Here is a 10,736-nt window from a genome sequence, read left to right on the forward strand (position 1 = left end):
GACAAATGCTCCCCATGGAGGCAGATCTCCAGGATATGATTAGACTGTCTTGCAGGTGTAACTATGACACTTTCTGTGCTGTCTTCCCACTGAACATTTCTTTTATGTCAACTTTCTGGTTTATTGTTTCGGATTTCTTTCAAGTCACCTCTACAGCTGGCACATGGGGCAAAAACCAAAGTTTTCCCACCTCTTCTTGTGTCTACTTTCTTAGTTCTTTTCCAGTATTCCCCAGCTTTTATGGGTGTTACCTCTCGATGGTGCTATGCCATGTTATTTCGGGCCATTTACCCTTTATGTTCAATGTGATTCAACTCTTTGAAGTGCTGCACTTTCCAGCAGAATCAATGCCCAATCAAGATCCGCCTGTGTACTGTTGTATATGTTTTGTCATGCTGCATGGTGCTGAAAATGTTGATGCTGGTTGTTGTTGAGGTGGTTTATTTTCTAGATGACTTCTGCTTTTTCAAAGTCCGCTTAAGCAACATTATCATAATGATTTGGTTTTCAAAAACAAACTGCATGATTGGCAAAAGCTGTCATTCAGTGATTATGAAACAGCTCTGATAAATCCTGTCCCTCCATAATGTAAAGTAGTTAATGAAAAAAAGATATGAGTGAAAAAAATGTGTATCAGAGTTGGTTAGAGGGTATTTTATTCTAGTTTCTACGGTCCCTGGGTCACAAAGAAAGAACAGCGGTCTCACTTTCTTCCCAAGAGGCTTTCATTTATCTCAGTGAGATAGCCTTCCCATATCATCATATACGGCCTCTCTCATATCCAGCTAAATGAAAAAGCTGTTCAACAGACAGAAATAGCCTGAAATTCGATGAAGAAATTACTGAATTAAATCTTCATTGAATATGATGTAATGAAATTCATTTTTCCACTCTTCAACCTACTTTTCATTACAGTTTTTCTGTTTCATACATTTTCAGTTTTACCAGGTGAAGGGAAATGCACTGAACCCACTCAAGAAAAAAAATCAATTTTACCTCAACACATACATCAGAGAGCTTTACGTCAGCAAAATATGAGATGGTCCAGTGATGCTTGATATAAGCACACAAATGGATGGCTCTTTGGCAAGTAATGCAAATGATATTGTAATAGGTAGCACAGGGTTTCTTCACATGTTGCACCCTTCAACTGGTTTGAATTTCACCAAGACTGCTCATAAAGGAAATCTACTGCCACCTTGTGGGATCCAAAAGAAAAGAAAATCAACCTGGTTTGGGTCTAAAGTATGAGTCAAAGCATGCACACCATAGGACACAAGCTGTTCTATGAATCAAAAAACACCCTGTTGGTAGGGGTTTATTTCTAGCATGTGACGTCAGATAAAGAAAGAACCAATACCAGTCGAGTATTTCACCCTGTGGTTGCAAAAAACCCTTGACATTGTGCATATTTTCCTCTTCTATTCATATAAAATTCACCCTAATCACTTGAGTTGCACATTCTGTTGCACTCACACTAAAGCCTTATAACATTCAGTGTGAATGAAGGTAAACACATTTTATCTAGTTGGTTTGCAGCAGGTTCTACTTATGGAATTAAACTAGAGCAGAAGGCAGCTGCAGACATCTATAAAAGTAAAAGAAAGTGTGATGACATCGTGAAAATCCAGATTGACCTGTGTGATGAGACTACCAGCTCAAAGTTGTGCGTGATGTTGAGGACTGTGCAATGTTTATGTCAGTCCTCAGCTCTTTGAAATCAGTGTGGTATGGTGTTGATCCTGGCTGGATAAAGAGTGAGGCCACCTCCTGGACACACCCTAAAACATGTTAATACGCTTTCAAAGGGGAATGCACAGAATGCCATTTGGCCTCATAGAAGCTTGAGTGTGTATAACTGGATGTGAGTGGTCAGCTTCTGAGTACAACATTAAAATGTAGCTGTAGCGAGGGAGTGTTACGGGAACAATCAGAGGGCTGAAGCCTGAGTGTCGAAAGCAGATTATTTGTCAGTGAGGAGAATTAATCAAGCACAGAGTCTTTGGTGCTGTGAGTAATGAGGAAAGAGATGGGCCACCAGGAGGATGTGATGTGGATTAAGAATGCAATTCACGGCAGGGAAGTACCCTAGCTCCAAGAGGAAGCTGTCGTTTTATTCCTCTTTTTCTTGACAGAGACTTTCAAGTCTTAACCCTCCCTGTGTGATTTATCATACAGAGGGCTTTTGCATATTGAATGACTGTCTTACTATCTTTGAATTCACTGAATACTGAATGTAAAGTCATGCTGCTTTATGTTATGCACTATTTAACTGAACTCTGAATGTGCAGTTAACTAACTACATAATTACATGTGTGAGCTTAGATACTGATGAACCACTTTTTGAGTTAGTATGTTGGTCCGTTTTGTTGCTTTTACAGTTAAAACTACTTTTATCTGGCTCCAAGCATTAGCTACAAATCCTAATAGCTCCTCTGTTACGAATGAATGTGGGTGTTATTTTTTGTCACCAGTGGTTAGATAGCGAAAGAGAAACTCCACCCCCATAAAGTTAAATTTTTCAAATTTATTACATTTGCTAAGTAATGACAAATGAATTGCACAGCTGATGCATCATTCCTCACAAGCCTACCTGCTAAAAAAATACTTACTCAAAGTGAGTGTCCTAATTTAAAGCCAGAAGTAATTCAATGTAAAGCTTTTAATTTTTAGTACTAGATGATGTGTTATCATCAGTCAGTTCACCAAACAAAGCTACCATTACTGATCATAGACGTCCATCCTATTCTAGTCAACAGTCTAGTCAAAGTATTTTCCCCACAGGCTTTTTCACAAATTCCCAAAAATGGGAATATACACCAGTAGTTCACATCTTGGCAAGATGGCAAACCAACAAATTTAAGTGCCACATCACAGCACCCTCATTGCCATGAGTCCAATATGATTTAAGGCCATCAGCGCCTATGAGTGCCATCAGCATTGCCACAGTCATGTGAAAGGCACTCGCTGTACCAAAGTGAGGCGACATGCTATATAGCAAGAATAAAAGGGTGACAGCAAAACTGTCTTCAATTTATGTATAAAGCAGCTGTAATAAGAACTGACTAATTTCAAACTGATTTTGCGGTTCAAAACTTTAAGGATCAACCACACAATAATAAAAAGTTGATAGACAATTATTTTCTGGGAGTAAGAGCAATGTAAGAACCCAATGAATGTGTTCACAGATTGACTTGTGTGAAGTTTCCAAAGTCAAGCATGCATTCAACATGTAGGGCTCTATACTAACTTTTCCACTGGTAGCACTGGTGCAACCAACTTTCTCAGTTGGCCGCACACGATTTGGCTGCACCCTTTTTTTGGTACAGCAAGACTATGCATGCTGATAAATAGTTGTCTTCATTGGCATACCATAGTTTCATTTGAAGTTACGTTTGACAAAGACTTGAGTTATGATATTTGCAAAATATTTTACTGAAAATATGAAGTATCTCTGCAACAGGCAGTGGCTGACAGAACAGGTCATTACTTTTATATAAGTTTAAAAGAAGACCTAAAAAAATCAAGTAAAAGCATAATAACAAACAGGTGTGCATGTGTTTATATGTGTTCTGTTTTTATCTTTCATGACTGCTGTAAACTTAACAGCAGCATAACTTTAACTTAATATAAGTGTTGCTTTCCCCCTGCAATTCTTGTCTTACAGTGGGGCCTCCAAACCCTCTTCCCCTGGGAGAACCATAGCTTTACATCCTGCCTGGCGTCAATCAATCCATTCTGGCCCCTCAACACTGATTCGGATGAGATCTACAGATCCACAGTATCAGTGTTCAGACTTCCCCTAACATCTGACTTAATTCTGTTTCGTGTTGAGAAGCCTCTCTCACAGACTGCTGCACATATTGGGAGCACCAACACGGTCTTGACCAGGTCTAGGATATGCTGTAAAAAGAACAAATATACTTATCAAACCAACTGCCCTTATCTACAGGGAAAAGAAGATGACGTTATACTAAAAATTACAGACCATACCAAATTGTCTGAGCAGTCATGATGACTTCCCACAGTCCAGGACAGCTTTTTTCTTTGAATGATGTTTTCATTGTCATTTTCATATTTTGGAACTGATCTTTAGCCTGCTCTTTGTTGCACCCATTCCTGGTACGAGATGGGATAAAGACAAGGAAATCAAGGTCCTCATCAACATAATTTTAGGCATGATGCCAACAGAAATGACACATGTAATACATAAAAACCAACCTGTCCAGGACAGTGAAAAAGTGCTCAAGGAGAAACTTCCCCTCTTCTATACCATAGTCCAAAGAGCTCCAGCTTATAATCTAGCCAAGAGTCATGGTTAATAGAGCTGAAACGATCCCTCAAATGATTCGAGGTACTCAATTACAAAAATTACTTGAGTAATCTCTGCCTCGAGAAACCGTTTAATTTTAAAAAAGATCAAAGAGTGGTATTTTGAATAGAGCTGAGGCCATATTAAGAGAGTTTTCAGACCCCTCAAGCTACCTCTTATACAAAATAGCAACTAGCAACAAATCTAGCTTCTTTTCTGGAGTTTGGAGACTAATAGGTCATTCTACGAAATGGGTGCCATTTGGGTCCGCAACATTTGATGAGATGTACAAGGCACAAAATATGTGTCAAAGTGTGTTTACAAATTTTGGAGCTACCAAAGCAAGTGCTCTTATTGACATTCTGTATCAGAAAATTCTATTTCTTAAAGAGAAAACATTTCATTCCAAAAATAACTGCTCTTTAACAGAACAAAAATGTATTTTATCCGATTACTCGATTAATCAATGGGATATTCAGTAGAATACTCGAATACCAAAATATTCGATAGCTGCAGCCCTAATGGTTAAAGACATTAAAACAACTCACTGCCTTGGCAGTTGGTGTATCCTTTCTGTTCTCTTCTATCAACAAAAGACAGACAAAAGGGTAAAATTCATACCCAGTGCTGCAAATATGTCAGTGTACATAATTATGATATAACAGTGAAATGCAACAACACATCAAGTAGGCTGTTAAATCTGTTCTTCAGGTGCTTCACTGTAGACAACAGACAGGTCAGCTCAATGACTCTTTGCAGTCTGAGGGCACAATGGCTAGAGACCCTCAGCTAGCTTTGCAGCTTCACCTTTAAGAAGGGTAACTTCCTATGAAGCATACAACATTAAAACACTATGGACATTTTATTAACAGTAAATAAATACAAGGTTTTATATGTACAGTACGCACTGTATGTGTTAGAGGTAGACCGATATATCGGGCGGCCGATATTTGGACATTTGCCTCTATCGGCCATTGGCCGTATTTTCTTTTAAAAAGCCAATTTTTGATCCATTGTATAAAATGACGCAGTTTTTGATTAGGCACAAAAAAGATGAGCACCTCAAACTTGTGGAACCACTTGGATACATTACATACTTTTCTTCAAATTATATTAACAAGTCTAAATTTCTTTTTTGACATTTTAAGAAGAGTGTGAATGTTTACTACTGCTTGTTACATTGTGTGCCCAAATTTGGAAAGCATCGGCATCGGCCCCCAAAAAACCCATACCGGTATGTGTTCCTGATACTTACACATAAGTCACAGTTTCTCCTCCTTTCTGTTGGTGCTGCCTCTCAATGGCTGCCACAAACTCAGACAGCTTACCATCAGGTTAGGGTCTGGCCATAGAAACTATGGTAGCATGGAGACTTTTAATGTTACTAACAGCCTGGGAAGACATAGTTGTGCTCTTATTTGCGTATAAAGAACACAATAAGAGGAAGACGCAAAAAAGTAATTTTACCCCTTGCCCCCTTTTCTCTCCGTCTCCCTTACCTGGGGTAGAGTTACATCATTTCTCTGGAGCAGTAGGCTGAATCGGCTGATGGATGAGAAAAGGTTGACAGGAAGTGGCAAAATGCCACAAATGTCCCATCCTCCATGGTGGCTTATATATGTATACATACATATATCAGTGTAGTTCTCATTCTCAATTCTCATACAACGACATAGATAAAAATGATTTCAATAATGAAATGCTCTTACACTTGAAACAGTAAAATAACACCAACCTTCTTTGCTCTGTCAGCTATGTCTATGTTGGCTGAGGCACCTGCCAGGTGGTCCATGTGCATATACACTGCTGTAAACTGTCCAGAGCTCTGGCAGTTTCTATCCTTCCCTAGCTTTAGGAACGTGCTCAAACTCTTGGATACATGCGGGCAGCCACCTTGTTCCTTTCACCCCACTGGGTGCATTCACTGTTGTGCTGCACGATTATCGCAATCGCAATGTCAGCACATGCTATTACATAATCGCAAAAGTGGTGCGATTGTGCAATTATTTTTAAAAAAGTGTAAAATAATGAGCGTGTTTGTGTGAGTAATGTGTGTGTGTGTGTGTGTGTGTGTGTGTGTGTATGTGTGTGTGTGTGTGTGTGTGTGTGTGTGTGTGAGAGAGACTGAGTAAGAGAGCGAGCGTGAGATGACAAATCAGTCACTGTTTCAACTGGTCATGTGACTACCTGCCCCCCTGGTATGGCAGTTTAATCAGACAAGATGGAGCACAGAGAAGTAAGTGAGGCGCTCAAGACGAAAAGAAACTCTACCTCTGTTATTTGGTGTTATTTTGGTTACAGGTTGAATGACAGCAAAAAGATGTAATTTTCAAAACATGGAAAGCAAAAGAGGCAAAAATGTGCTATTTTGAATACAAACAAAACAGTACTGTTGTGCTGTCCATTGTTGTTTGTATACAGTATGTTTGGATATTTTGACAATTATTACACAATTAAAATCCTCAGTAATCCATCTCTGCCTTTTGCTTGATTTTTCTCCATGATAACCAAGCAAGTCTGTAGACTCATGACACAACTTTTTTTATTAGATCGCAAGCACAATCCCAAACGCAATATTATCCACCTAATCGCCAATCGCACCTTTTCCCCAAATCGTGCAGCACTAATTTGCACTCGCACAAACGCGGCCAGATGAAATTTTTACTTGGACACATTAAAAAAAAGTTGGCATGTGCGACCAATTTTGTCTCAGTATTCAGTTCTGACATGATAATAAGTATATGGACAACAGACATCAAATCCTGTCCTTTAGAATCTTAAACAGCTGATATGATAAATCTGATAAAACATCACTTTTTTTAATCATCCAGTGTATGTACATTTAGCAAAAATGCTAACAATTAAAATATTAAATTCCACATGCATGTAAACCTTGGGCAAAGATTTGCAACTAAAATTTCATCAACATACTATGTTTACTGGAAACAAGGAACCAATCCAATCATCAATGTTGGAAAAGCTGGCATGTTTTAAGGGGTAAGCTATTTCTATAAATTTAGAGGCCAGGACTTACTCTTTGTTCCACTAGTGAAGCCCAATTAAGAATATCTTTGCTCCTTGTTTGAGAGTGAGTGACAAGGCCTCACCTGATGTACTGTTGAGGTTTCCCTCAGAAGAGCAATCTCTACCACAGAGAAGCAGGCCAGGCTGTCTAGTTAGCACCTTGGCGGCTCTCTGTGGTTCCCCAAGACTGGAATGAGAACTATGCAGGATGACATTTCATCAATATAAGCAGGGTAGGCGGTGGGGGTTTAATTCCTAATCCAGCTGGTTTATGCGGGCTCAGGCATACTCAAGAACCTATTCAGATGCATTAGAGAGACTGCACATGGAAGGACAAGCTTGATAGGACACTGGCACTGCTTGGACCTTGGGCTGATGGATGCTATGAATGTCCCAGTAAGACCAACCAGTCCAAGGTGTTAGAGGTCTGTTTTTCCATGTCTTATTTATTCTGCGACCAGTTTTCAGAGTGTTCAATTTCACTGATCTGAGAACAGAAAAATACCCTGAACTGGACTAGTGAGCAATGATGGAGCTCGCTCCATCAGCTGTCACTCTAAGGCTCTGCTGGGCTTTGGGGTTAATGTAAATCTCACATGCTAACACGTTGGTGCTAAGTGTTATGTCTGCATGGTGACATGTTTCTCTGTACCATGAATAAGCGTGTCACACTTGGCAAAGGCGATCACTTGTATTAGTTGTCCCTCTGGAAAAAAACAAGCCAGTGGACTTACAGAGTGGTGGACTGAACAGCATGGCCATCTCTGGGGCTCTGCTGCTAATGTGGCAAAAAACAAACTGGTTTCCATGGAGAGGACATACCAGGAATCAAGCTTTGTTACCTCCCATAAGGAAATTAGATCAGCAACAAAAACCCAGGGTGTTAAAGTCAGCCGTTGATGTTTATCACCTGCTGGAGAGACATCTGTTTTATGTCAATATTTGCTTTTAAAGACAGAGCAATCAGCACATACAATTAATCCGGTATGTACCAACTGCAGTGGAGACTTCAGTATTTGACCTTGGCACAATTAATGCCTTGTTCTTCATTCAGTCAACTTTTTCCGAAGACACAACTGCCTCAAAGCCGCGACATGAAAGGATTAAATCACATAAATGCCACAACCTTGATTATGTCATGTATTGTAATACAAGAAGAACACAGCAGACAGTGGGATGACTGCTTTAAAACTCAAGGGTGGGTCTCCAATCAGAATCTAAGTCTGAATTTTCAGTTTCATCATTATTACAGGTTCAAGGTCACTGTAAGAGGACTGCTAGGCAAATTTTTCCATTAGCTTAACAGCCCAAATTAAAACAAAGCCTGTCTGTGAGACTCCAGGGTCACCATTAAGTTATAATTTGAGCAGAATTTAATTTTGGGTGTGTAAAAACAACCCCAGGTGACAGAAAACTCTTATGTTTATCTTCTAAAAAAAACAACCCATTGGCCTTTCATTTGAGCAATTTACAACAAAAGTTGACAACCATACTAAACAAACTGCTTTCCCACTTTCCTCCTTCTGACAGTTAAAAATGTATGCTATCTGTAATGTGGTATTTTCTTGGGGGTCCACACTACACAAACAAAATGAAGTCACCAGCCACTTTCTTGTCAGCAGCTGTCTGTGAAAGATGAGCTTGCTGTCATCAGTAATTACTACACCAGGAGATAACTGCACCACTAACTTGTCATTGGTAGCCCTTCCCTCTTCTTCTATTTACCTCTCTTTACCTCATCACCTCCACCCTGAGTGACCACCCCCTTCCCCCAAACGCTTTAATAACAACACGAATGTTGTGAGCATCCTCCTGCTTCAACAGAAGAAGTCTCCCCTCAACAGTCACAGTATGAGCACAAGCTTGCAGGCAGTAAAATCAGATGTGCCTCCCCAAAGGATTTAATATTCAAGTAAAACCCAAGAGGGCCTAAGTCTACAACCTCCATAAACTATTTTCCAGATCCCTGAGGGAGTGAGGACAGAGCTATTGACAGGTAAACAGCTCTTCCTGTTTGTTTGTTTGTTTGTTTGTTTGTTTGTTTGTATTGATATGATCAAGCCTATCTTGTTGAAAGGTCAGCCCCTACTTTTTGTGACATCCAGGTGGGTTATAGTTTAGAAAAGTTTGAAAGTGAAAGTGAAAATGTTAAGTATTTAAAGAAGGGTCTAGATTGGTGTTTTTGTGTGGTCTAAGTTTATTTCATTCTTTTAACTAGAAACTTATTTGAAACAGGATGTAACCATCATCAAGTTTGTAATATTAACAAATCAATTCAATATTCTGCAGTGGAATAAAAAAAAAAAAGTTAAGTATGTAAAGATACCCTTTTCAGTATCACTGGCATACTCTAAACAAATACAGTATATTTTTGTAGCAATGCAAAGAATTTGGTTGTATTCATATACTGTTTCCTCTAACAATGGTATATTCTGAATAAATAAATCAGTAATTGAAATACTTTAAAACACTGATGTGATGTATGGAAAATATCTTACACTGGTATTCTTCTTTTCTTAAAACCTGAGATCTGGAAGCAGTAAGAGTCCACAGCCAGACTTTGTGGAACCACATAAAGTTATACAGGGTCACAGCTAACTATAGCTCAAGGGCATGAGAGCTGGGTACCATCAGTGTTTGTCCTGCAGTGGATATGACTTAGACTCTCAAAGTCACCATGTTAATGTTCTGAAGGTCATTAAGTTCTATCCTTGTACTCATGAGAATGTTTGCTTTCTATTGACAGGTCACTCTTCTGACCATCAACTCTCGCCAAAATGTGGAAAAATGGAAAAAATGGAAGTTACAAGAGACAATGTAAAGTATACTACATTACCCCTCTCAGTCATTTTTTCTTATTCCTGTTCAATTTTGCAGATTTAGGGGATTTTAAACTTTTTGATTCATTACTAGACAACTATGATATTATTTATTTTGATTTATTTATTTCATTGTTACTAAGATGAAAGGAAATCCAGCAAGTGACTTATTTTGCCAAACTTTTTTTGTGAATGATTATTAACTGCGTGGTAAGCCTACACTTTTCAGGAAAAATACTTTCATATCTATAAAAATATGTGTACAATCTTAGAAACTTCAGACTTTCACATTTTTGTTTGATTGTCTTGTGCACATCTTTACGGTGAATGCCACTGTTCATTTGGCTGAGACATGAAGCTGGTCAAGCAGACAAACATATTTGGCAGCTAGCTGGTGCCTGTACTGGAGCATTTAGCTGCTACAGAGGCGGACATTTCTTTCAGGCGTTAGTGGAGACTGAAAGCAGAGCTAAGCTTCATCAGTGCTGAGGTGATAACATGTCAGCGATGCATTAAACACTTAATTCTGCTGCCCTCAAGTGGCCAACAATCAATAACTGCACAACAAAATACTGTTTTGG

Source organism: Halichoeres trimaculatus, unplaced genomic scaffold (assembly GCF_033239565.1).
Source record: "Halichoeres trimaculatus isolate MK-OKI-2021-1 unplaced genomic scaffold, fHalTri1.1 fHalTri1_scaffold_11, whole genome shotgun sequence".
NCBI lineage: Eukaryota > Metazoa > Chordata > Actinopteri > Labriformes > Labridae > Halichoeres > Halichoeres trimaculatus.